The sequence below is a fragment of the Sus scrofa genome, chromosome 3 (assembly GCF_054392235.1).
Source record: "Sus scrofa isolate SSC_HxYL_T2T_F1_AM1 chromosome 3, Sscrofa_HxYL_maternal_Yorkshire_Landrace_v2.0, whole genome shotgun sequence".
NCBI lineage: Eukaryota > Metazoa > Chordata > Mammalia > Artiodactyla > Suidae > Sus > Sus scrofa.
The window spans coordinates 140,298,091-140,322,853 of record NC_139385.1 but is presented as its reverse complement, the minus strand read 5'-3'; the positions used below and the strand labels follow the sequence as shown (position 1 = coordinate 140,322,853).

Genomic DNA, 24,763 nt, shown 5'->3' with positions numbered 1-24,763 from the left:
CCGTGTATGTCTTGGCCCCTCCTGAAGTCCAGCCCTCGCCCGAGGATTCGCAAGGGGCTCAAGGTCAGAAGGAGGGAGGATTTCCGTAACATGCGTTACTTCAAGATGCCTTGTGCTTAATGATAATTTAGTGGTTGTATCGTAAATAGTGAAATACATGTGAATATTAAAATGCCCGTAGAGCCAAACCAGCCTTTCCTTTACACATTCACTATAATCACTTTTACTTATATTAGGTACATATATATATATATTATATATGATTAAGTGAGAGTGACTAATTTTTCTCATTATCTATCTAAACTTTTTTTCACTGATGTTTACTTTTATGGTATTTTCTGTAATAGTAATACCTTAAACTGTTTTTCTAGTTGCTGTAGAAGAGGTATTAATAATATTATAAAATGAGCCTATTATAACATGGATTTAAACTTGTGATAAACTTTATAATGATTGGTAGTGTTCTTTCTCTCGGAATTAAGGCAATGAGACATATTTAATTGTCAGTAATAGCCATTAGCTTGTACAGGAGTGAACAGGAATGAACAGGAGTCATTACAAATGCCATCACCTTGAACTCTGACCACAACCATGAAGGGTAGATATGGTTATTCCTGCTGTATTTAACAAGAATTGGAAACTCAGTCAATGTGAGGTATATGCCCCAAATCCCACAGTAAATATGTTATGGAAACAAATTTTGAACCCAAATCTGTCACTGTTCTGCTTTTTATATGTTTGCCTCTCTAATTAAATACATACATCTGAGTGGGGCAGGACAGTTGTTTTTTTTATTGTCAAGTCTACTCTGTGTCTTGCCTTTTTCCTGAGTGCTTCTCTTACCTTGTTAATGAGAATACGAAGCCTGCAGCCTCCTCATGCTTGCTTCTCTCAGATGTAAAACTGAGAACTTCGCCTTCCTCTTTTCTAAAAGGACAGCATCCCAGCCAAAGTTCAAGTACTGTCGCACTGGAAAGAGATCATCTCGGCTCCCTAAAGTGTGAAAAGCTATTTCACACAAGCCCACTTTAGAGCTGCATGCTCCATCCATTAGTCCGAGAGAGAGGACCACTGACCCTCCTTGCTGCCGACCACTGTAATAAGAAACAAAATGGATGAGATGAATTCCAAACCTTGGGAGGAAGTCAGCTGTCTCTGGAAAACCTGTTTGCAAATGGTACCTTTCTTCTGCACTTTCCCACTTTGTGAGTTTTCTGCATCTGCTACTTAAATATAACAGCACATATGGTAGCATCATTCTGCAAAACGACATAGAAAAGATGAAGAAATCATTACGCTCCCTGCTTCCACGCACCACCCTCCCCACTGCCCTGGTGAGGATTTCAAGCGTAGGGACCTGGGCAAGGACCACCCTACACCCACCTTCCTTCTCCTATGTCACCTGCCCCGTGTTTCAAGTTCTTTCCCACCTGATCGTCCACATCCCACTCACTGGGGATTTAGCCGGACTCACGTGGCACATTTCTAGTGTGCTATTAACAGACATATTTTATAATAGATGGAATCTTCCTAATTGATTTACGTTGGTCTATTTAAGACGTGGAAAAGCTGTCCAAGTTTCATTTGGCAGCAGAAATTGGAGCAATAAAAACCCTCTTAGGTCACCTCATCTATCCCTCTGCCAGCACCTCTTGTACATCATCTAAGTGACTTTTTAAATGAAACAAGTGGCCAGCCGCCTCTGCCCAGGGGAATCCTTCCATGGTCTAGTAAAATGCTACCAGTAAAAACCCCTCTCTAGCTTCTGACTGAAACGTTCCTCTTCTAATATGATTCTGTTAACTCTCAGGTGAAGGGGCTTCCCTATAAAATGACTTTTCCTTATTGTGCACTTGTCTGACACCCTCCGCAGTGGCTTACAGCTGGACCTGGGGCGGGGGGGTGGGTATGCTCCCACTGTCTTCAATATGTGAGCAGCTCTGATGCTCAGGAGCTAAGAGTGTGGGCTGGGGACACAGAGTCGGCTGAAGATGGAATCAAGCCCACACAGAAGCCAAGGAAGCCAGGTCCATTCCTCCAAAATTAATTCTGGATCACAAGGCCTGGCACCATTCTGAGATATTGCTACCAAACCTGGGATCTGGGGCCAGGCACCCTGGCATTGCCTGGAAGCCTGGGAAAAATTCAGACTTGCAAGTCCCATCAGAAACTTACTTATGCTGAATCTGCATTTTAACAAGGTCTTCAGGTCTTCCAGGGGCCCATGGACATTGGAGAAGAACATTAAGCCTTGGTTCTCAAAACAGGTTGAGGGGACTTGCCTGGGGAGCTTCAAAAGTTTTCAGGTACCTGGATTAGCCTCCTAAAATTCTCTTTTAATTGGTCCGGTATGCATTTTCAAATCTCTCATGTTCAGCAGTATGTGAGAACTACTATTCCAAGGCACACCCCCAGCCTCCAGGTCTCCTGGACACCTGTCACCCTCATCACCTCCTTGAAGCTCACACTGATGCAACCGCTATGTTCTCCCGGCTGCACCCGCCCTGCAGCCCCCGGCCTTGTCCAGCTTGCACAGAGAAGCAGAGTGAGAGACCCTACTCTGGCTCTGCCGTACAGCTTTGCAAGAGGTTCAGCTTGGGGTTCAGTTTGTCTTTAAGTAAGGTTAATAACGTACCTGCCTCTTAATAAAAGATGCCATGATGGCAGGCTGAACAAGACCTTTCAACCCTCTCCCTGTAAAGAACTATCGGCGTTCCTGCTGGGGGGTTAAGGACCCAACTGCAGCAGCTGGAGTCCCTGAGGAGGTGTGGGTTCAATGCCCAGTTCAAGGATGGCGCACTGCCACACAGATTGAAGCTGTGGCTAGGATGCATTCCCTGCCCAAGAACTTCCACATGCTGTGAGTGCAGCCAAATAAATAAATAAATAAATAACCATTGAACAAATACTAAAGAATTTCGTTTTTGTCTTTTGTCTTTTTAGGGTCATACCCTCGGCATATGGAGGTTCCCAGGCTAAGGGTATAACTGGAGCTGTTGCCGCTGGTCTATGCCACAGCCGCAGCAACACCAGATCCGAGCTGCATCTGCAACCTACACCACAGCTCTGGGCAATGCCAGATCTCTAACCACTGAGTGAGGCCAGGGATTGAACCTGCAACCTCATCATTCCTAGTTAGATTCGTTTCCACTGTGCCCAATGGAAACTCCAATAAAGAAATTTTTATGAAACCAAAACTGTCTTCAGAATGGGAAAGAGGCAAGAGTGGGCTGTCAGCCAGTACAGAATGTCAACCAACTTCTGAAAGATGGGAAATGGTTAGAGGCTTCTTGGCAACCAAAGGAGCAGGGGAAGTCATACCCGGAGAACACTCAGGACAGGGACCCGGAGTTGGAATGAGATGAGACCTGTCCTCCCAAGGTCACCCCTGGGAGGTTCTGTGTTGAGAGCACATGGGGTTAGGAGATGGGGTAGATGTGGAGCTAGAATTGCTAGCATTTAACCACCAGCCACAGTACCACTCAGTACCCATATGCCCAAGCCTGCCCAAGGAGAGGCTGCCAGCTAGGTTTCCATGGTGTCCCGTTCTATTCTCTCATAGATGATCCATCAGCCTGGTTTCCATGCCTCATGTACACAACTACTGTTGAACTTGTCATGCAATTCTGGGATATTTATCTGTCTCTAAACCAATAACTCCTGGCATGCAAAGTGACATGGCCTAAGCAGGTGGGTCAGAAGAATAATTTCTGGACTCATAGCTTGGTGAGTAGAAAGAAGAGTTTATATTTAGATAAGAGACATTGCTAGTGCAACAGGATAGCTTCCTGATGATCAGGGAGAGCTGACTGCAGGTGCTTGGTTGTGTCTGTTTTTATAGCCCAGGGAGAGGAGAGGTCTTAAGATAGACGTACGGACATGCTGATTAATTGGAGAAAGAGGGTTCTTATGATACACTTGCTGGTTGGTTGGAGGGATGACAGGGTCTGGTAATTTTTGTCTTGGCCAGAGACTTTTAGTTCTATCTCCTTAAAAAGGCTTCGAAGTCCGACCCAAAGCCCAAGCTTTTGTCATCATGCTAAACGCATCATCTCCAGGGGCTGCTCAAATAGAGTTTGTTGAAGGAAATAGATTTTTCTAATTTTCTTTCATTGCAATCCATGGACTGGAAGCTTCTCTTTTACCCTGCATATGATGCAAACATACTTGGGGCTGCTGCCCCTCAAATATTTAGCCCCCATGTTCTCCTTCCAACCCTCCTACTCATAGATACCACCCCCTTCCAGAAACCCTACTTTCTAGCCATGCAAAATGCAAAGATCAAAACAAAGCTCTCTTTTGCAAATAGCCAAATGTTGCACAATGGATGGCCTAACTGGTCATCTCTCATAAGACAGCACGTCCTTAGTGAGACATCCTCTACCCCCAGTCTCCCCAGAGCCCTACCTGTGTGGAAACCTTAATTTATCATCATCAAAACAGAGATTTATTTTTTGTGATAGGCTCCCATTAACCAAGCTAGCAAAATGGATTTATAAACCAGAGGCCAATTTGTGGCTGATCCACCCACTTTTCGTGCCAATTCTGCCTTTCGATGTGTCAATGTAGACGCCTAAGGCATTCACTTCACTGCAGCTAAGATTTGCAAACGAGGGCTATTCTGATGATAGAAAGTACTCTTTCCTCTGGACCTCTCCTGACCTAGGCTGGTTGCACTGGGACCACTAAGTTCTATCACTAGATTTGTGGGCAAAGAAACGTCTTGGTATAGGCCACAAGCATCAAAATCACTGCTCTACACAGAATGTCCCATTTGGTCCTTAAGTCATCTTGCTACCAGAATGCTTTCTCCAGACTCGCCTACTTAACATACATTTAATCTTGTTTTAGGAGCCAAATAATACTACATAATAATAATACCAAATAATACGCATCATAAGCTCTTCTTGAATCCCATAGGCAACTCTTTTGAATGCCTTTTACACTTTGCTCTTATTCCTGTGAAAGAACTCGTTTTGTGCAAGGTTACAGAGTCTTAAGTTCTAGGGCTATAGAGATAGATAAAGCATCACTTCTGCTCTTCAAGGACCAGAGGAGCAGAAGTGGAGGAGGTAGGAATGCAAAGAGTCATTTTATGATTTAATCTAGTTTTGATCCCTGGCTAATGATGTAAGTCTGAATACTTAGTTGTACACCGAAGAAACTGAGTCTGGCTGAGTTAAGCAAAAAGGAACTGTATGAAAATACTGCAGATGAACTTGCAAAAATCATTGGGAGGATATGAACACCAGACTTGTGGGAAATGCCTCCAAACCACACCATGAACTGGTCTGCTGGGAATAGCCCTGTTGCTGCTACCCCGTTATGGCCTTCACATCTTGCACCCCCATGCCACCCAGCTGGGCCGTGGATGCTGCTCTCAGCACTGCTTTCCAGTATGCAGTGAGGTTGCAGCCACCATGGCCATGCCCTGGGTTCCCTGTGGTCTTTGCCTCACTGAGTCCTTACACCCTGGCAAGTTTGTCTGATGGTAGATCCTAAGTCTGCATGCAAGCTGCAAAGAAGGTCATCAGAGGAAGAACCTGACGTGTGAAGCTTTTGCACTGGAGGCACGTTCTAGGACCCTTCAAGGCTCTCAGGGCCCTATGCAAGTTATAAAGATCTCAAAAGAGAGAGAGGTGCCCCAGTTCCAGGCAGCCAAGAAAAACAAGATGTCTCCAAGATGACAAACTCCTTGTTATGGAAGCAGACAATTGGAGGAGACAATGGCAGAGGCCAATGTCCACTTGAAGGCCAGGCCTTGACAGTCTGTTAGATCAGATAGGGGAGGGGATTGGGGAGAAGAATGGGGACCTAGCTTTCTCCTTCTCCCTAAAAGGGCTGCAGAGAGAAACGGACATAGAATTACAGGGGGATGGAGAGGAGCTCTAGAAAGTATTTAGTTTAACAGTCTCATCTTAGGTATTACACTGGGAGCTTGAAAGGATAAGGGTCTCACTCAGGGCACACAGCTGGGTGAGAGTCAAGTTCAAACTAGTACTGAAATCTCCAGCTCTCTTTCTAGTTATTTTTCTCCTAATTAGGTTTTGGGAAAATGTTTACTCTACAAGTTCCCTCTGAAAAATCCTTGGCACAATGTAAATTTCTGTGCAGATTGGTCTGTGATGGGTCAAAATGGTAAGAAGGAAACCTGGTCCATAATAACTACGTCTAACTCTTGGACTCTAAAGTACAAAATTAAATATTTCCCAGGAAATAGCCCAGACCCTCCAGGAAATCATTTTTACAAGACCAGACACAATAGCTTAGGGAAATTTCACTGCCCATAATGCAGGTTTAGACCTAGAGCATTTGGATTTGCTCTGGCCCAACAGTGTAAATCTCTGCACTGATTGGTTGATGAGTACCGTTGAGGGGTTCATCTGGTTGAAGATGAGATATAAACAGCATGTTTGGGAGGGTTTTCTAGCCACGAGCACTCCACGCAGACTGTTTGGGTGATGGATAGCGCATCCGAAGGCCACATTCGTCATTCAGGTTTCAATCTCTCCTTCTGGGCTCTTTAAAATCCAAGCTGTGAAACAGCAGCTGAAGCTTTATGTCCGGCCACTGCAGCCAAGACCACACAACGGGGTGGGCATGCCTGCAAAACGTGGGGCAGCCTGCTGTGGGCACGGGCTGGGGGTTTGATAGTAGGTTATGCTCAGGAGTCTGTAACTCCAGTTATTTAATAAGACCCTCAGCCTGGAAAAACAACTACCTCTTTCTAATTCAGAACCAAATGAGACAGGCTTGGGAAGAAAGAAGCAAATGGTTTCCCATGACTGGAAGCTGAAACGAGGGGCTAGGTTTTCCGCATCACCAAGGAAGAGTAGAAAGTGTCAACATCAAAGCAGCTGTCTCCAAGTCTCGAAAACCAGTCCTATGAGACGATACTGTGACGTCTCATAGGAACCTCACTCAGAACCATTCCGGAGTCGAACTTCCCACCTTCCCTCCAAATCTGGTCCTTCTCTGGGATTCTTCCTCAGTTGCTGGTACCACCGCCCACCCAGACGTCTAGTGCTGGATAAAGGCTAAAGATGTCACTCTTCAGACTGATGAAAGCACTGATGGCAGCCATTTCTGACTCTGAGAGCAGGGCCCGACTTTCTCCCTTACAGACCATAATTTGCTCCCTTAGCAAAAGCCCTTCCCTGGCTTAGGGCACATTGGACGTTGAAACCCCCAAGAGGTCGTCTGGAAAGGAAGAGGTGACTTACTCAACCATACAAAATAAAAGGATTTGGACAACGCTTGAGCACCCTAAGAGGGTAACAAGCCCCAGGAAGAAAAAGCAAAAAAGAAAGAGGAGATGCGTAACAGTTCATGGAGCACATTTTGTAGAAAATGGTGAATTCAAGGAGAAAATTATCATAAACAGCCATCAGGAAAAGTTGCACAAGTGGGCCTGTGCAATTCGGAGAGAAGGCAGAGCTGTAACAGTAACAGACAGAGGGCAGACACAAAAGGGTCCCTGGGCAGTGAGGCCAAACCTTCCGGGGGAAAGCTGTCCCAGTAGGGCAGGCGGAGAGAAGCTACTTTAGGTCAGTGTGGCAAACACACGTCGTTTTAGGTAGTGGCTGATCTCACAGGGACACTGGGAGGGACCCAGGGTGTGGTGGCAGATTTCCAAGTGACAGCTTGATTCTGATTCTGATCAGGGCTTCCAGATCCTGCTGCCAGAGTTTCTCTGTGAGAGAATAGCCATCAGACTTTCTTTCTTTATCTTTCTCTTCTTTGAAGTTTGAGTTCCATCCATATGGTACTGGCATGTGCAGATATAGATGAACAGTTTCTTGGGAAGAGTAGAAGCTATTGAATCCTTCTCAGAAAAGCTCTTCGGGTAGAGAATAGGGATAGAAATGGCATGTTATTCAGAGAATCCTGCAACAATTTTAAGAGAATTTTCCAGGCACCTGGGCCATGCTATTTCCTAGTACTAGAGTCCAACTTTCAAAAAGTTAAAGAAAACATAACTCTCTCACTATAAATATAAACACGTGCCAAAAATTTTTTATTCCTGCCATTAATTAATGAGGAAGCTACTAAGATGTTAATACTGGTTCAAATGAAAATTTGAGGACTGGGATATTTAGAAGCATTTTAAAGGACCGTCAGAAAAAGATTGCTGGGTTGCCTATCTAATTGATTGATATTCTCTAAATCCATGTACCAGAATCTTTGGGGCTAATTTTTCCCACTGGAAAGAAATGATTTGCATCTCCACCAGATAAAGGTCTACGTGTTAAACTCTGCCCCTGGGGAGTTGTAAAACTGTCCCGTCAAGAAGTCAGTCAAAAGTGCAGACCCAACACTGATCTGAGAAACCACCTCCTAATGTGTGTTGCTTATTTCCAAATTTCAGATAACTTTTCTCACACTAGAAAGCTCTCAGGTGTCTCCTCTTAGGATCTTCAGACAGGATGGTTTTAGCATGGACTACAAAAGACCACTCAAAGACCCTATTAATTTCTCATAATACTTTAAGGTAGGAATAGATATAGAAACAAATGTTCTAGCAAATGAAGCTCCGAGAAGAACCCAGACAACATTTGGGTGAGTGAAAGGAACAGATTGCTCAGTAGCACATGTATGAAGGGATATTTCTTTCCCTCCTTGCACAGACAGAAAATTTCTTGGAGCCCAAACTCCCAAAGGAATGCATTCTTTGGCTAGTGTCTAGTGGGTGAATATGATCTTTTTTTTCCAGGTAAGACACAGACACTAAACTACCCATCTAGGGAAAATTGCCCAATCCATGTTCATTTTTTTCTTGGCTTTTTCTATCATTGAAAAGGAACCACTGGGCCCCAGAACACTGGCCTCCTTTTCAATGTGCCTTTAATATCTTACCCTCCAGAAGAGAAGGGTTTTCTGACACAGGTCTCAGTATAAGCTTTTATTTCAGATTATCTTAGCGAGCAGTTACTGATGTGGTCTATGCAAGCGGGTTGGGAAAAGAAAACTTTCCAGCATAGTAAGGTGAAGAGAAATAAGAGTGTATTGAGACAAGAGGTGCTGCTAGTACAGCAGGAAAACTTCTTGATAATCAGGGAGAGCCGATCCCAGGCACGTTGTCATGTCTGTTTTTATAGCCCATGGAGAGGAGAGGTCTCAGGATATACCTGCTGACCTGCTGATTGGTTGGGGAAAGAGGGGTCTTATGATACACTGCTGGTTGGTGGGGGGATGTCATATAAGGTCCCTATGGGGCGAGGTGAGGAGTGGGCCACATACCTTTCCTAGTAGGGAGCAGGAAGGAGTAAGACAGGTTGCTCAAAGGTGGGGTTGGGGGGTGGGTACTACAGTAAGATGGGTGGGGTGATGATCAAGGTCTGGTAATTCTTGTCTTGACCAGAGGCTTTGAGTTCAGTCTCCTTTAAGGGGCCTTGAAGTCCAACAGTTATCTTATTGGCTAGTCCTGCACCGAAAGCTGGAGTAGAGCCACTGATGTTTGTGTGAGATGGTGGTGCAGGAAGAATTATTTTTGGAGTAATAAGTGCCCCCCAGATTGCTGAAAGGGATCCTGCCCGGCATTCACCAGCCCCGAGCTCCAGCAGCTGCTACTCTCTGCAGGGCTGTGAGTCCTGCCTCTGTGAGAATCAAGGGATCCCGGGGGATCAGATTCACCCACAGGTCTGCACGTTCTCACACCTCTGCTGCAGACAGGAAGGCAACCTTCCCTGAGACCACAGCCCAACTGTGTGGTCCAGGCAGGCTCACCAAACAATCTTCCCTGCTTCTACTCTAGGACTTCTCCTGCTCTAGGAATGGGAAGAACGGTATACCTCTGCCAAGCAGCTCTATAGCCAGGATTTTCAGTATAACAAAAAGAGTGCCAAGTCCTAGTCACATTTAGATCAAGGCGCATTAACATAACAGATTTCTAGGTCTAACTCAGGAATTTTGATGATCTATTACAGTTTGTCCTAATGGGATTTGGCCTTTACCATAATTAAGGGCAAGAAACAGAGCACTGGAGCCTTAAGTCCAAAACTGTGGCATAGAGGAAGCTTTCTTCAATCACTTTATAGAATGCATTGATTGCTGGAAATATCATCTTACTCATTCCATGTGTTTCTAGATTTCAGTTTTCTAAGTGCCATAAGCCTACCTAATTTTACCACAGGGCATCTGCAGATATATTTCTAACATGGAACAAAAACTTCAATAAATCTATCCAGTTAGCTGCAAATGCCTTTATAGCTTCAGGGTTCTTTTCTTTCTCTCTCTCTCTCTTTCTTTCTTTCTTTTCTCTTTCTTTCTTTCTTTCTTCTTTCTTTCTTTCTTTCTTTCTTTCTTTCTTTCATTTTCTAAGCAAGTTAATGATATTTAAACTGTTTAAATGACCCTTTTCCTGTTTCCAAGCAGAAATTCTGGGCTGATTTGCGTATAATGTTGAAATGCAGGCAAATAATGCTTTGGCCTGGCACACTCTAAGCCCTCCACTTAAGTGGAGACCGATACTAAAAGTCATAAACCTCCTGCCAGGGACAACGAAGTCAGCAAACCCAGAAGCACTCAGGATGCCCTTGCTGCGAAGGCAGCGCCTTGGTCGGGGAATGAAGTATCCAGAGGGCAAATCCTAAGGGTCCCCGGAGGGTCCTACGAAGGGCAAGGGCGCTGAGGAACGTGCTGGCCGGGGTCCTCCCTCAGGCCTCACGAGAGCAGTTGGGTGACTCTTGTAAACATTTCTCACATACTCTAAGCTTGGTGGAAACACACCCCTTCGCTTTTATATTCACATCTGTTTTCCATGTTAGAACATAAACATCTTCAAGGAACACAGACATCTTTGCTGTGCATCCGTACATTTGAGACACACATTCGGAGGGGCTTCCCAGGAAAAAACGTGCGAGAAACATGCAATGCGGGACTTTCTCTTGCCATGCGGGCTCTGTGGAATATTGAACACCCTGTCCCTTCTCTCCCCCAAACAGAAGCACATGAGGGGAGGAGGGTGACCTTAGAATGTGTTCTTATCTGTGGCTTCTAGTGTCTGGCCAGCCACCGCCCCCCCCCCCACCATGCACGTGCACACACACACACGCCCACACACGTGCTGTGTGCCTACAGCTGCAATGGTGTGGTGCGGGGCTGTGGGAGAGTTCAGGGGAGGCTCAGAGGGCAAGGGAGGGGCTGGGGAGCAGAAGTCTACGCGAGCCACATGGGCCCTCTCGGCTGTGGGTGAGGAATCTGATCTCACCCACTGTGGCCAGAGGTGGGAGCCTCATGGGGACTCAGACTAGGTGCAGTTGATCATGAAGGGAGACGGGACGAGGGCGGCTATAGACGTCGCGAGTATGAATCAGATAAAAGACCATGGCTTGGAGAGGAAGGGGTTTGCACACACTGTGACCAAATCTGAGTGCGAGCCGTGGCTGGAGATGGACAGAGACGTGTGCAAGGCCAGAAGGACACGAAGGAACTAGGGTGGGGGATGGGACACTCACAGTGGGGCTGTGACAGCAGCATCTAGATGGGGGCTCACGGAGGCTCCAAAAGCCTCAAGTCCTATCAAGAAAGACATCCCGGGAGTTCCCGTCGTGGCGCAGTGGTTAACGAATCCGACTAGGAACCATGAGGTTGCGGGTTCGGTCCCTGCCCTTGCTCAGTGGGTTAACCATCCGGCGTTGCCGTGAGCTGTGGTGTAGGTTGCAGACGCGGCTTGGATCCTGTGTTGCTGTGGCTCTGGCATAGGCTGGTGGCAACAGCTCCGATTAGACCCCTAGCCTGGGAACCTCCATATGCCGCAGAAGCGGCCCAAAGAAATAGCAAAAAGACAAAAAAAAAATAAATAAATAAATAAATAAATAAAATAAAATAAAATAAAAAAGACATCCCCTGAATGGATACACAATGGAGCCTTATTCTGCCATGAAGAAGGAAATTCAGCTGTTTTCAGTAACAGAGAGGTACCCTGACGGGGGAGGGGAGAGCATTATGGTAAGTAAAATAAGCTAGACAGAGAACGACAAATACTGTATGGTATCACTTATAAGTGGAGTCTTCAAAAAAAAGTCAAACTAATATAGAAACAGAGGGTAGAAAAGTGGTTGTCAGGGGCTGGAGGATGAGGAAACCAAGGAGAGCCTGGTTAAAGGGGACAAGCTTTCCACTACAAGACGAATCAGGTCTGAGGATCTATGTAAAATGTAGCAAGTATAGACAATAGCCGTGTGTTGTATAATTGAAATTTGCTGAAGGAGTAGAACTTAAATATTCTCACCAAAAAAAGAAGAAGAAAAAGAAGAATAAAAAATAAATACGTTGGGTAAGGAATGGGGTCATTAACCAGATGAGGAGGTCTTTCATGACATACACGTGTGTCAACACGTGTCATCACATGTGCACCTATGTGACATATACTGCAAATGTCTGCAATTCTACTTGTCAGTTTTACCTCAGTGAAACCGGAAAAAAGGTGATAAGAATAATATTTTGTAGAAAGAAAGAGAGGAGTTCCTGTCGTGGCCCAGCAGAAATGAATCCAACTAGGAACTATGAGGTTGCAGGTTCGATCCCTGGCCTCACTCAAGGGGTTAAGGATTTGGCATTGCCTTGAGCTGTGGTGGAGGCTGCAGACACAGCTCGGATTCTGAGTTGCTATGGCTGTGGTGTAGGCCGGGGGGGCTACAGCTTTGATTAGATCCCTAGCCTGGGAACTTCCATATGCTGTGGGCGCAGCTCTAAGACAAAAAAAAAAAAAAAAAAAAAAAAAAAAAAAAAAAAAACAGAGAGAGAGAGAGAAAAAAAAAGAAAGGAAGGAAATTAACACCACATGTAAATCAACCACACTCAATAAAAAAATATACACAGGGAGTTCCCTAATGTCTCAGCAGATTAAGGATTCTGCATTGTCACTGCTGTGGCTCTGGTTATTGCTATGGCGAGGGCTCAATCCCTGGCCCTAGAGTGTCCACTATATACATATGCCTATATATATATATGCACACATGCACACACACAGAACTATATATGTATGTGTATATATATATATATATACATACATATATATATAGGTGGTGCTGATTATTTCCTATTGTACTATCATATTTTTAACCCTCTGATGAATAATGTTTAGACTCATTGGTAATAAAATTGCAATTGCAAAATGAAACAAGAGAGACGTCACCAGGATTTTGGCAGCTGCTGTGGAATGTGTCTCGCTCTTGCAAAACTTCAGAACCAGCCTGAGGAAAACCTGAGGAAACAGCAGCCCCGCCCCCTACTCTCACTCCGGCAGCAGCTACTCCTGATGGCCCCCTCTTCCTCTCCTTCCCCACCCAAGCCTGCTCAGCCTTTTATGTCTAGAGTGGTCATGTGAAACACTGATATTTCATTTGTTGTCCGCATGGTGTATAATCGATTGCCCAAATCTGCACAGTTTTGCAGTAGAACAACGATACATGCCACCAGGTCCTACGGTACAGCACAGGGAACTATTTCAAATCTCCTGGGATAGACCATGATGGAAAAGAATATATAAAAAAAAAGAATGTATTTCATGTATAACTGAGTCACTTTGCTGTAGAGTAGAAGTTGGTACAAGACCATAAATCAGCTTTAATAAAAAATTAATAAAAAGACAATTATGCAGGTGTAGACCGGCTCCCCCCGGCATGTGTGTGGTCATCCTATTTTTACTTTGATGTGAGTTTAAGTCAGTGTTTTAGGCTTTCATTAAATACAGCAAGTTTCTTGTGTAGATTTTCTCTCCTATGATTGTGGTTTTAGGAATCAGAGAGCAGATTAGAGATATTCTCAGCCACAGTGAACTATCCCTCTGCTCCTCCGAAGACAGTGAACCAGTTTCCTTGGCTTTGTCACTTATTTAGTGTATGATTTGCAGAGCTTCCCATAAGCCCTCTGAAGCTCCATTTCCTCGTGGACGTAGTGAGGCAATAACACTAGATCACACTAACCAGAAGAGTCTGAAGACCTCATGAGGAAAGTCAGCAGAAAGGGCTTTGCAGAATGCAAAACCTCCTTAAACGCCTGTTTTCATTAGGGTCGCTGTCCACCATCGTCACCCTCTGCTCTAAGGAAGGCCAAGGACACTCTGAAACCACAAGATGGATTCTTGATCTCCATCCCTACTTCTTTTGTAAATGGCCTCATACTATTAAGGAATCCCTCTGGGCAAAGTGTCACGGAAATGTGAGCTAGGATGGGCAAGACCGTCCAGCATGTTGACTCCTGGGTGACGTCACGGGTGATGAGGCAGGATCCACCTGTAAAATCCTGTGTCTTCATTTCTTATGTTCTCTGAAATCAGATCCTGGACAGCAGATTGGGGAGGGGGTAGCTTCGGGGGTCATTTAAATAACTTACAGGACAATGTAGTGAACATGTCCCATCTCCAAATGCAACATGACACCGTTGGAAGAGAGCTGTTGAGTTCCCATCGTGGCTCAGCTATAACAAACCCAACTAGTATCCATGAGGATGCGGGTTTGATCCCTGGCCTTGTTCAGTGGGTTAGGGATCCCCCTTTGCCATGAGCTGCAGTGTAGGTCACAGATGATTCTCAGATCCCGAGTTGCTGTGGCTGTGGTGTAGGCCGGCAGCTATAGCTCTGATTCTCCAGTTCGACCCCTAGCCTGGGAACTTCCATATGTCACCGGTGCAGCCCTAAAAAGACCAAAAAAAAAAAAAAGCAAAAGAAAGTGGGCCATTTATTCCCAGCTATAGCAAAAACCATAGAGATTTTCAGGAGGGGGTCCTGGGAACAAATGCTGCAGGACAAAGTCTATTCCGAGGGCCTAAGAAGAGGTCCAGGGCTGTGTTTCCCCTCACATGGGGGCAACTACTCAGCAGGCTAAGTTAGATCTCCTCCAAGTCTCCTTCTAACACTCCAGCGTCTTGTGATTATTCAAGAAAAGAGACACAATTCAAAGTCGAGCACAACATAGCTCATCATTCTGTTCACCGTTCCGCTCCCCGAGTAACTGAGAAGAAAGGAGAGCCTCTCAATTGTGTGCTCCTCTTTCATGTCTTAATGATGATAAAGTGACGATGATTATGTTGATAAAACATGCTGAGAAAACCTTTTTGTGTATAGAATAAAATATTTTCTATGGCCTCTTTCTTTCCCAGTGGGAATTGATTTGAATCATGATGTGTTACAATCCCCCTTATCCATAAAATAGTCCTGAGAGATGTGGAGTCAGACCGAACTCTGCCAAGTCCTCGAAAGCATCCTTACTTTCTCGATCTGTGAAATGAGATTCCTGCCTTGCCATGGAGTGGCCCATGGCTAAAATGTGGACAGCACTAAGCCCCGTGCCTGGAACATGGAAAGCCTCAGAGGAAGGTCTAATTTGCTCAGCCAGAAACTGGAACTTACGGCCCCGTGCCAGCCCTCTCCTGCATACCTGGGGCATGGGGACAGAAGGAACACCCATTGCTTTAGTTTTCTGGGATCTTAGCGCTAGTACCAGGATATTTAATAAATAATAGCACTGATACACATGACTGCAACCTTCGAGAAGTGCCCTTATCAAAGAAAAGAAGAAACAAATGAAGGTCAATGAAAGCGCAAAAGACAAAGACCTAATTTAGTCTGAAGAGGTGCGGGGTCTCCTCAGATAAAGTTACATTCCCTCTAAAATCAGAAAAGAACAGAGAACATTGGTGTGGAGAAAGAGTATCTGTGGATGCAAACAGAGCAAGGTTTGCAAAGGCGTGGGTGCAGGAGGCAACTTTGGCAGGATGGCTGGTGTCCACCGAGCAGAAGGGGAGTGACAAGGGTGAGGCCAAAATGTGCACAGAGCCTCTCCTCTTCCCTGACTTATTGGATTGCATTTCATCTTTTTTCTCCTGCAATAAGGAATATACCACAGGCGCCTCCTTGGAGAGGCGCCTTCAATTATTCCTAACACCTAGGACAACCTTTGGAACCATGTTTAATGAGAGTGTGTAAAGCTTGAAAGTCCCCTCAATTTAACCGCTTGTTAGTCCTGCTTTAAGTGATGTTCCTTTAGGACGAGGTCCCTCAATCTTTTGGAGTCACCGACCCTGGCTGCCACTCTTTCCCATGCGTGGGCCACCTGTCCCAGATCTTCTCCGCTGCGTGGCTTGGGGTTTCCTCCCCCACGCTGCCTGAATGGGGTGTGGGCCTCTATCCACCACCAGAGAAAGATCTTCTTTTAATTGACGGAGTTCTAGAGTTGAGGTCTGAGAGTAGAGGCAACGTGATTTCTAGGATACAATTATCTCAGCTCTGATAATCAGGCTTCTTTCTGTGTTTGGGAGAAGTGGGTGGGGAAGATGGGTTCATTTGAGTTCAAGGATTAGCTCACACTCTCAAATTCTGCTTTTATGCCTACAAAGGCTCTACTGTTGTAGAGGTATCATACCCACACCTCTTCTGGCCCCCCACACCAGCTTCACCCTAGCATATATGCACGAGCACACACACACACACACACACACACACACACACACACACACACACACACATTACCAGGAAGTTTTCTATACACCTGAATTAAAAACAGAGATGTGGTTCGAGTTCTTTTCCATGGTGTCAAGGAAATCAGGGAGCAAGCTAGCTCAGGGGTCCCTAACTCTTTTCTGTGAAAAGCCAGATGATAAATATTTCAGTCCTCGTGGACCACAGACCCCATCACCACCACTCAGCTCTCCGTAGCGGGAAAGTGGCCGTAAGTGACGGATGTCAACATGCACATGGCACAGAGTTCCAACAAACTGAAAACCGCCTTTCCTGTAATTTTCACATCAGGAAATCTTTTGATTTTTTTCAACCATTTGAAAATATAAAAATTAATCTCTGCTTACGCGCTGTAGTTGGCAGCTAGCTGATTGTTGAACCATCTTCTAGACATTCTGTGTTATGCCCCGGGCATCCCAAGGTCAGGGGTAAGGACAGTTTGGAGTGTATACCAGGGTCATCCTCCGAGGCACCTGCAGCTAAGGTCAGATCTAGCCAGAAGCTCCTACCACAAAGGAAAGCATTCCACTGGTTGACTGAGTGAAAACGTGAATTAAGCAGGAAAGAAATGACTGCATAAAGAAAGTGAGTAAGTGAATGAATAAATGAGTTCATGAATGAAACGACATAAAGGAGAGCGTGTTTGCCTGGAAACCACGAGTGTAGGATCTGGAACCACCTCATGACGGTTCTTGCACCTTCATACATTTCCCCGACAGTTTTCAAAAGCAAAGCCCCCCACACACATCTCTAATTAGAAACATTCCCTGACTTGAGAGGGAGAGACTGGTCTGCGTGTTATTATGCAGCCCTGGGACATTTCTTGGATCAGGACAGGAGGCCGTGGGTCTGCGCAGGAAGAGACATCTTCAGATCCCCCCAAAAGTGGGTTCAATCAAGCCAGCATATGCAAAAGATTCACAATTTTATATTTCCAATGAAACACACGCGACAGGGAAACAAGAAGCTTCGCAGTTAAAGAAAAAGGGAGAGAAAACACACCAATCGCTCTTAGTCTGTCATTTCCCCCACAGAGCAGTAAATAAGAGCTTTGATACATAAAAGCAGTTATCAAACAGTAACAAATTAGCTCTTCACCATCTGTGATCCACGCGAGGGGGTGACAGTTTTAGTGCAAGATTTTGAAATATGAAATCAACTATTTATGAACCGGGTTCAGAGTCTCCATGTCTACCCAGGCCCCTTAAAGCAGAGCCACAAGAAAGCACTGAGGTTTTCAACTAACAAAATCCAGCAGTTGTGGCTCTGCTCTTTAAAATATGCTAATTACTGCCTGACATTTGTAAACAAGATGTTTCCTTCCATTCTACAGCTCACCAGGCTTCCCTACTTTCTCATCTGTTGTAGAGAATCAGCTTCACACAGGAGTCTGGTGATTACAGAACCTCCAGGCTAAGGAAGTCCAACCTCTCTTGTTACCTCGGACTGGAGCCTGGCCAGACATCCATCACCTGGATTCTTCACTATCCCAAAGCATCGCCCTTGGGCTCTGCTGAGACACAGCTGGGACCTCCCACCATCAGTTTCCACCAAGCAAGGTGCCCATCAGTTGTTCATGTACTCATGAGCCATGGATGTCATTCCCAAGGGCAGAGAGCCACTCTGCCCCCCACTGTCCCTCCCACCTATCTATATGTTGGCAGGAGAAACCAAAGGAGGCTGCGTGCTGGTCCCATCCAGGGATGGACCCCAGGACTACCTCTGGTCCCTATCATACCCTTGTCCTATCATCTGAGCCATTTCTGAGTAAGGGAAGGGGCACATTCCAAGAAAAGCATCCGCAAATCCTCACCAGAGCTAGAGATTCCTAAGTGGGGAAACAGGTGAGGAGTTCAGAAATAAAAGCAAACAGTTTTACAGAAAGAGGGGAGCAGTCCTCACCCCTGGGAGCTTAGCTTTAACCTCACCTCTTGGCCATACAGCAGTTTCTTCCTCAGTGAGCTGCTATAGATTTTCAATGTGCCTTGCTTTTGTGTTTGCTTCTCTTCCTCCTCCTCCTTCTCCTTTGTTCTGCTTTAAAGTGGGAGGCAGCACGGAAGTACGCAAATAAATAACAACTTACCCTATCTGCAATTTACTCTAATGTTGTAGTGAGAAAATGACCAGGTTTGCAGTCAGGAAGGGAGGTGTGTTCAATCCCTGTCTTGGCATCCCAGTTCTCAGCACACAAGGCAGGCAGATCACACCAACATCCCGTGCCTGGAAATTGGGAATAATTTCAAGAGAGGGGATATATGTGAAGGAAGTTCTGACATACCTCATGAAATAAGCGCCCACACTGTGCCAGCAGGGGACTGTGACTCTCTGAAGGGCATGGGAAATCAGGTACACGGGCACCCTTTGCAAATGGCAAAGCAAGAGACAGCACCACAGACTCCACGAATAACTCGCTGTGGAACCTCAACCGCCATCAATGATGGGTCCACATCTGAGAGTCACCGAGGCCCCTTCCAGCTTCATTGACCACTAGATCCAACGGCACGGTGTTGGTGATGTTTAATATCTCAGAAGAAGTGCAGTAACACTCTGACTTGAGGACCTGTAGGACTTGTTCTGTGACCTTTGATCGGCCAGGTGCTGGCTCTAGGACTCTAGGACTCTAGGACTCTTGCTGCACTGCCCGGCTTTCTCACGGAAGCAAGCAGAAGGGCCCTGGGCCTCAGTAACCCTATCTGGAAACCAGCCGGCTGTTTAGAAATTCAGCACAGAGTGTACTCAGATTCCTCAGCTCCAAAATTAAAGGGTCTCTCTGTTATTTATTTATACTATTTATTTGGCACTGCCGTAATTTAAACCAAATCAAACTCCAGCCCCAGAAACAATAGCCTGATGCATTTTTAAAGAATCTTTCCAAAATAAATCTATGTTTTGGCTTCAGTTACACTGGAGACGTTTCCACCCTTAAGGAAGAGTTTTGCTTTGTTTGCTTTGTGAACGCCAGAAGGCATCTGATAGATATCTACACAAGGGGCCATGCTGTCTTAAATGGGAGATGCCTCTGGCATCTAAAGAATGCAGGAAAACAATCCTGTGAAGAGTTATTATGCTTAGGCCTTGAAGAGCTTATTATGTGCCAGGCACCAGGTTATACTCAACTTAACAATTTTAATGTGAATGCAATTAACTCTGTTTTATAGCTGTAGGAGCGGAGATTCAGAGAAATTATCTAGCTTTTATAAGATCAGATCACGATGGAGGAAGACGCAAACCAAAGCCTTTCCCCATCAAACCCCGCGTCTTTTTCACTTGGCCAGATCACACTGCTCCTCTCGTGCACAGGGGATAAAATCTGTTTGTCGGCTGGCTTTCCCTAATGTGTTTTCTAATGAATCTTATCAGGAAGTCCCAGAAGACATTTTTAAGGAATCAAATCCCTCCCCAGGAAAATTGTCTGTCGCCCAGGTAAGTCCTCGTCCCCACCTTGCCTGTCTCCAATGTGTATCTCAGTTCATAAGGCGTTCAGATCAGCCCCAGCCTGCCATCTACACCTGAGATGTCTTCATAAGGAAAACGTAAATGACGATTCCACGTAAAGGGACTGTCTTAGGGACAAGCCCAAATCAAATCCCCTCCCAGAAAGTCCATACAGAAGTATTAGAAACACAACTGTGTGAATAAGACGCATGAAGAAATGAACAGGGGACATACAGTGCAAAGGCAAACTCACTCATTCTCTTAAAGCCTGTTGGGAGGGGGAGGGAGTGGGAGGGATGGGGAGCTTGGGCTTATCAGACACAACTTAGAATAGATTTACAAGGAGATCCTGCTGAATAGCATTGAGAACTATGTCTAGATACTCATGTTGCAACAGAACAAAGGGTGGGGGAAAAACTGTAATTGTAATGTATACATGTAAAGATAACCTGACCCCCTTGCTGTACAGTGGGAAAATAAAAAATAAATAAATAAATAAATAAAAAAAACCCCGATAGAATCCAATTCCCGCTTCTCCACTAACCCCTTTTCGCTTTGCTCCTGTGGTTACGAAGACACAATTTATTGGAAAATCTGCCTGTGGGCTGCTTCCTCGCTCAGGAAGAGATCTTCCTGGATGCTTCCTTACCCTCCGCCCGAGCTCTGCAAGACCCCGTCCTGTCCCTCCGCTTCCTTCCTGGGGGTCCCCTTCCCTGGGGTCACTGAGCAGCCTGGGTCCCCAGAGTTTTTCACTAAAAGTCATGGCAGCCAATGGACTTGTCTCAGCCTCTATCCCAGCCCAGACGCCACCCAGAGCCCGGAGCAAGGCTTCCAGGTTCCTCCCTGCAGAACTCCCTTTGGTGCTCACCGCATCCTGACTCTACAGAGCCTGTAAATCCATACAGAGGGCTGCCTCCAGATTCTTTCTCCTGCCCAGCTCCTCACAAGCTCCATATCTCCCTACAACCCCATGCCACCTTCTAAACTTGAGGCTCAGGGTCTTTCTCCTTCCCTCCTCCCCTCCTTCCCTTCCATCCTCCCTTTCTCCATCCCTCCTTCTTTCTTTCCAAGCAAAATAGACCCTGCCTCTTCACTCTTCCTAACACCTACCCAGCTGCTCTTCAACTTTCAGATGCTGGACGAATGGTGCCCTTTGCCGGGAAGATGTTCCTGTGCCCTCTCTAGACTCTGTGTGGTGTCTGCGCTGTGAGCCACAAGCTCCATGAAAGAAGATTCCGTGTCTTTCTCCCAGTTCCAGTTCCAGTGCTTAAGGCAGCAGTGGGTACATCATGTACCTGACTAGCGTTTCCTGTAGAAACAAATGAATGTCAAACACTGAAACATCCATAAAAACGGGAGCTTCCCGTCTGACGGCAGAGCGCTTAGCAAGCCCAGATAACGGCTGGTGGAGTGAGAATTAGATCTCTTCCATCTCATCTAATACTCTTGTTAACGCAGGTTAGAGAAATAAGCTGGGGTCTAGGATTGCGTCTCAGCAGCATCACAGTGAGCCAAGTGACCTTCATCAGAAAACAAGCTCCTTGAGCCTCAGTTTCCTTATCGGTAAAGTGGGATGGTCACACCTGCCCTGTCTTCCACTCAGGGATATTGTGAGGCTCTAACGAGATAATGTGAAAATGCGCCATAAACTCTAAAGTGCTCAAAAAAAAAAAAAAAAAAACTAGTATTTTATTGATCTAAAAAAAAAAAAAAGAAGCAAACAAATGAAAAAAGAATACCATCAACCTCAACTCCATGAAATATCAGTTAACACTTACTGAGCGTTTACTATGTGCCAGGGACTCTCTATTCTATGTCCTACTCACAGATTCTTTCCAACTGTCAGAGGCATAATGAGTTGTCTTCCAAGCCTGCAGACATGGGGACAGTAACAAACAAAAACAAACACAAACCAGGAAAACACATCTTAAGAGTTTCCATTTTTTTCATTCAGCCTCACCCCTTGGTGCTGCCAGGCGGCAGCATAGAACCCGCCCAGCCAACACCACCATGGCTGCCATTGTGGGCAGCAGAGGGCCACTGTGGCAGTGGAGTCAGGGTGCTTGCCCCCAGGGGTGGCCATAACAAAATACCACAAACAGATGGCTTTGAACAACATAAGTCTATCCTCTCACGGTTCTGGAAACTGAGAATCTGAAATCAAGACGTGGGCTGGGCTGGTCCCCTTGGGAATTTGGAGGCAGAGTCAGTCCCTGGCCTCTTCTACTGGCGGCTGCCAGCCCCCCGGGCATCCCTTGCCTCGTGGGGCATCTCCGTCTCTGACTCCGTCTTCACGGGGCATTCCTGGTCCTCTCTTACCTGTCTTCAGTTCTTCTAAGGACCCCACCCATGAGGTTAGGACCCTCTCTGACCCAGAATGGCCTCATCTGAACTGCTCACCTCTGCAACGACACCACTTCCAAATGAGGTCACTGCTATGGACTGGAGTGTGTCTTCCCCAAGATTCGAATATTGACGCCAGAACCACCAATGTGACTGTATTTGAGGTGAGGACCTTCGGGAGGTAACTAAGCTTAAAGGAGGGTCATAAGAGCGGGGCTCTACTCTGATAGGAGCGGTGTCTTTCTAGGAAGAAAAAGAGACTCCTGGAGTTCCCATCCTGGCTCAGCGGTTAAAGAACCCAACTAGTATCCATGAGGATGGGCGTTCAACCCCTGGCCTCACTCAGTGGGTTAAGGCTCCAGTGTTGTGGTGTAGACACGGCTTGGATCCCGAGTTGCTGTGGCTGTGGTGTAGGCTGGCGGCTACAGCTCCAATTCGACCCCTAGCACGGGAACCTCCATACGCCATTAGTGCAGCCCTAGAAAGACAAAAAAGACAAACAAAAAAAAAAAAAAAAGAGAGAGAGAGAGAAACCCCAGGGTACTCTTTCTCCACCAGGTGAGGACAGACTAAAGAGGCAGCTGCACACAAACCAAGAAGAGAGCCCTCGCAGCCCCCAGCCCTGCTGATACCTTGTTCTTGGCCTTCAGCCTCTAGAGCTGTGAGAAAGTAAACATCTGGCATCTAAGCCCCCCAGTCCATGGTGTTCTGTCATGGGGGCCTGAACTGACTAAAGCTGATGTGCAGATTCCGGGTAAACGTGAAATTTAGAATAGTCAGTGAAACCGTTGGCTTTTTACCTTCAGAGACTAGGCAGGCAGAGAAGACAGCAAATTACTTAGAAAGGTCTTCATTGATACATTTTTTTTCTTTTTATCACCACACCTGCAGCATATAGAAGTTCTCAGGCCAGGGATAGAATCAGAGCTGCAGATGCTGGCCTACACCACAGCCACAGCAATACTGGCAATGCTGGATCCTCAGGCCACTGAGCAAGGCCAGGGATGGAACCTGCATCTTCATGGATACTAGTCAGGCTCTTAATCCCCGAGCCACAATGGGAAGTCCTTCCTTGCTACTTAGAATAGAAAATCTATATCTGAAAATCACTTTACAAAGACTCCTTCATTTCCAGGGATAATCAAGACAAATGAGGAATCATGTAATAATGAGAATAATGATTTCACGCTGTAGTTTAGCACATGGGAAGGTACCAAAATTTGGTGTAGAGATGTTTGCCTTCTGCATGTTTGCAGTCTTGCCAGTTTGGAAGTGTTATTTTTGTTGAAGTCTAGTGCCGCGGCCTCCGCACACGCACTCATTATCCCTTTCTCGTGTGGACATATGGCACAGAAAGTTTAGAAAATACTGCCCAATTTGTCTAAATACCAACTCATGGCCTAATTCAGCACAGCACCCGTTGTGCTGGGAGAACACATCTGTATAACCTTATCAACACTGGCCAAAGGAGTGTCCACAGTTCAAACGCTGATCCAAAGCTCACATGAGCCTTGGCACATGTCGGCTGCCCATTTGGATTGAGCAAGTTGGTGAGGGAATTCAAGGGGTTGGAGGAGAGGAGGCAGGACATGAGAGTTCCCATCTTCCTGACCTCTCCATAAATTCAAAATAAGTAGCCAACTCCCTTGTACCAAAAACTTAAGAGTCTCCCCACCCCACCCCCAGCCCCGGAATCTTTCCTTCCCATTCCAAGATGGTTCCCAGAGCATGTATTCTTAAGGCACACAACTCAGGAAATCTTTGAAGTGATGTTTTCCTGCAGGGTGGAAAGGTTGCTCCTTTTTAAAATCCCATCTCCCATTCGTCCGCAGGACAGCAGAACCCACGCGGAGGCTGTGAGTCGGTGACAGCTTGCTTTCCTTCCTGGACTTGGACGAGCCAAGCAAGGTAGACAGGGAAACATTCGAATAATTTAATTCATAAATAATTTACAACAAGTGATATCTAACAAAACAAGAGACTAATATGGAAAGGCCACTTCTCATTAGAAACGAATTCATTCAATTGACACTGAATGTTAATTGAGCACTTGCCATGTACCAGGTATTGGGCTATGAGAAAGAAAAGACAGAAGCCATGGTGATTCCAGCTCCAGAGCAACTCATAGTTGATGGGGTCAGTGGAGGAGACAGAGGCACACAGCTAGGGCCATACCCATGGCATATCGAAGTTCCCAGGCGAAGGTTCAAATCGGAGCCAGAGCTGCCGGCCTACACCACAGCCACAGCAATGTGGGATCTGAGCAGTGTCTGTGACCTACACCACAGCTCACAGCAATGCTGGATCCCCAACCCATTGAGTGAGGCCAGGGATCGAACCCGAATCCTCATGGATACTAGTCGGATTCGTTTCCAATGCATCACTATCGGAACTCCACTTCTTCTTTTTTTTTTTTTTTTTTTTTTTTTTTTTTTTTTTTTTGTCTTTTTGCCTTTTCTTGAGCTGCTCCCGCGGCATATGGAGGTTCCCAGGCTAGGAGTTGAATCGGAGCTGTAGCCGCCGGCC

General features: G+C 45.9%; 1 long non-coding RNA gene across 2 annotated transcripts in view; it reads right to left on the bottom strand.

The window, feature by feature from the left end:
• The window catches only part of LOC146404982 (uncharacterized), a 48,479-nt gene that overhangs the window by 3,595 nt on the left and 20,121 nt on the right, over positions 1-24,763 (bottom strand). Inside the window, exons 2-9 of one of the 2 annotated variants that reach the window (XR_014839837.1) lie at positions 21,005-21,203; positions 18,543-18,679; positions 16,807-16,964; positions 16,023-16,247; positions 7,497-7,840; positions 6,369-6,535; positions 1,182-1,259; positions 844-1,094 (exon numbers count right to left, since the gene is read on the bottom strand). This is a non-coding gene — a long non-coding RNA (uncharacterized LOC146404982). Of the gene's footprint in view, positions 1-843; positions 1,095-1,181; positions 1,260-6,368; positions 6,536-7,496; positions 7,841-15,894; positions 16,248-16,806; positions 16,965-18,542; positions 18,680-21,004; positions 21,204-21,720; positions 22,635-23,210; positions 24,122-24,763 lie in introns of those variants that run through there. The other variant, XR_014839836.1, reaches the window with a different exon arrangement.